The sequence below is a fragment of the Labrus mixtus genome, unplaced genomic scaffold (genome assembly GCF_963584025.1).
Source record: "Labrus mixtus unplaced genomic scaffold, fLabMix1.1 SCAFFOLD_52, whole genome shotgun sequence".
Classification (NCBI taxonomy): domain Eukaryota; kingdom Metazoa; phylum Chordata; class Actinopteri; order Labriformes; family Labridae; genus Labrus; species Labrus mixtus.
Window position 1 is genome coordinate 247,501 of NW_026870139.1, and position 2,500 is coordinate 250,000.

Genomic DNA, 2,500 nt, shown 5'->3' on the forward strand with positions numbered 1-2,500 from the left:
TATCATATGTTTTTTTTATCATATAGAGACATATTCACATGTCCAAAAATTCAGCCAGAATCAAGGGCATGACATCTTTAAAATGCCCCTCTCTGCACACAATAATGGCTTACGGCCATACCACCCTGAACACGCCTGATCTCGTCCGATCTCGGAAGCTAAGCAGGGTAGTGCCTGGTTAGTACTTGGATGGGAGACCGCCTGGGAATCCCAGGTGCTGTAAGTTTTTTCATTTTTTTGATCATATGTTTTTTTTTTTATCATATAGAGACATATTCACATGTCCAAAAATTCAGCCAGAATCAAGGGCATGACATCTTTAAAAGGCCCCTTTCTGCATACAATAATGGCTTACGGCCATACCACCCTGAACACGCCTGATCTCGATCGATCTCGGAAGCTAAGCAGGGTAGGGCCTGGTTAGTACTTGGATGGGAGACCGCCTGTGAATACCAGGTGCTGTAAGTTTTTTCATTTTTTTGATCATATGTTTTTTTTTTATCATATAGAGACATATTCACATGTCCAAAAATTCAGCCAGAATCAAGGGCATGACATCTTTAAAAGGCCCCTTTCTGCATACAATAATGGCTTAAGGACATACCACCCTGAACTCGTCCGATCTCGGAAGCTAAGCAGGGTCGGGCCTGGTTAGTACTTGGATGGGAGACCGCCTGGGAATACCAGGTGCTGTAAGCTTTTTCATTTTTTTTGATCATATGTTTTTTTTTATCATATAGAGACATATTCACATGTCCAAAAATTCAGCCAGAATCAAGGGCATGACATCTTTAAAAGGCCCCTTTCTGCATACAATAATGGCTTAAGGACATACCACCCTGAACTCGTCCGATCTCGGAAGCTAAGCAGGGTCGGGCCTGGTTAGTACTTGGATGGGAGACCGCCTGTGGAATACCAGATGCTGTAAGCTGTTTCATTTTTTTGATCATGTGTTTTTTTTTTATCATAGAGAGACATATTCACATGTCCAAAAATTCAGCCAGAATCAAGGGCATGACATCTTTAAAAGGCCCCTGTCTGCACACAATAATGGCTTACGGCCATACCACCCTGAACACGCCCGATCTCGTCCGATCTCGGAAGCTAAGCAGGGTCGGGCCTGGTTAGTACTTGGATGGGAGACAGACTGTGGAATACCAAATGCTGTAAGCTGTTTCATTTTTTTGATCATATGTTTTTTTTTTTATTATATAGAGACATATTCACATGTCCAAAAATTCAGCCAGAATCAAGGGCATGACATCTTTAAAAGGCCCCTTTCTGCACACAATAATGGCTTACGGCCAAACCACCCTGAACTCGTCCGATCTTGGAAGCTAAGCAGGGTCGGGCCTGGTTAGTACTTGGATGGGAGACTGCCTGGGAATACCAGACGCTGTATGCTTTTTTTATTTTTTTGATCATATGTTTTTTTTTATCATAAAGAGACATATTCACATGTCCAAAAATTCAGCCAGAATCAAGGGCATGACATCTTTAAAAGGCCCCTTTCTGCACACAATAATGGCTTACGGCCATACCACCCTGAACACGCCTGATCTCGTCCGATCTCGGAAGCTAAGCAGGGTAGGGCCTGGTTAGTACTTGGATGGGAGACCGCCTGGGAATACCAGGTGCTGTAAGCTTTTTCATTTTTTTTGATCATATGTTCTTTTTTTATCATATAGAGACATATTCACATGTCCAAAAATTCAGCCAGAATCAAGGGCATGAGATCTTTAAAAGGCCCCTGTCTGCACACAATAACAGCTTACGGCCATACCACCCAGAACACGCCTGATCTCGTCCGATCTCGGAAGCTAAGCAGGGTCGGGCCTGGTTAGTACTTGGATGGGAGACCGCCTGGGAATACCAGGTGCTGTAACCTTTTTCATTTTTTTGATCATGTTTTTTTTATCATATAGAGACATATTCACATGTCCAAAAATTCAGCCAGAATCAAGGGCATGACATCTTTAAAAGGCCCCTTTCTGCACACAATAATGGCTTACGGCCATACCACCCTGAACACGCCCGATCTCGTCCGATCTCGGAAGCTATGCAGGGTCGGGCCTGGTTAGTACTTGGATGGGAGACCGCCTGGGAATACCAGGTGCTGTAAGCTTTTTCATTTTTTTGATCATATGTTTTTTTATTCATATAGAGACATATTCACATGTCCAAAAATTCAGCCAGAATCAAGGGCATGACATCTTTAAAAGGCCCCTTTCTGCACACAATAATGGCTTAAGGACATACCACCCTGAACTTGTCCGATCTTGGAAGCTAAGCAGCGTCTGGCCTGGTTAGTACTTGGATGGGAGACCACCTTGGAATACCAGGTGCTGTAAGCATTTTCATTTTTTTGATCATATGTTTTTTTTTATCATATAAAGACATATTCACATGTCCAAAAATTCAGCCAGAATCAAGGGCATGACATCTTTAAAAGGCCCCTTTCTGCATACAATAATGGCTTACGGCCAAACAACCCTGAACT

General features: G+C 42.9%; 5 non-coding genes and 3 pseudogenes across 5 annotated transcripts; all 8 read left to right on the forward strand.

The window, feature by feature from the left end:
- The first annotated feature begins 107 nt into the window (after window positions 1–107).
- LOC132963780 (5S ribosomal RNA) lies at window positions 108–226 on the forward strand. Its single transcript, XR_009669095.1, has one exon. It is a non-coding gene; the product is annotated as a 5S ribosomal RNA (ribosomal RNA).
- A 123-nt stretch (window positions 227–349) lies between these two features.
- On the forward strand, window positions 350–468 carry LOC132963816 (5S ribosomal RNA). Its single transcript, XR_009669130.1, has one exon. It is a non-coding gene; the product is annotated as a 5S ribosomal RNA (ribosomal RNA).
- Window positions 469–590: 122 nt separating this feature from the next.
- On the forward strand, window positions 591–699 carry LOC132963154 (5S ribosomal RNA; annotated as a pseudogene).
- Window positions 700–1,053: 354 nt separating this feature from the next.
- On the forward strand, window positions 1,054–1,173 carry LOC132962969 (5S ribosomal RNA; annotated as a pseudogene).
- A 123-nt stretch (window positions 1,174–1,296) lies between these two features.
- LOC132963381 (5S ribosomal RNA) lies at window positions 1,297–1,405 on the forward strand (annotated as a pseudogene).
- A 122-nt stretch (window positions 1,406–1,527) lies between these two features.
- LOC132962766 (5S ribosomal RNA) lies at window positions 1,528–1,646 on the forward strand. The gene has a single exon (XR_009668669.1). It is a non-coding gene; the product is annotated as a 5S ribosomal RNA (ribosomal RNA).
- A 123-nt stretch (window positions 1,647–1,769) lies between these two features.
- LOC132963800 (5S ribosomal RNA) lies at window positions 1,770–1,888 on the forward strand. The gene has a single exon (XR_009669114.1). It is a non-coding gene; the product is annotated as a 5S ribosomal RNA (ribosomal RNA).
- Window positions 1,889–2,006: 118 nt separating this feature from the next.
- Window positions 2,007–2,125, forward strand: LOC132963485 (5S ribosomal RNA). The gene has a single exon (XR_009668817.1). It is a non-coding gene; the product is annotated as a 5S ribosomal RNA (ribosomal RNA).
- Window positions 2,126–2,500: the final 375 nt, after the last annotated feature.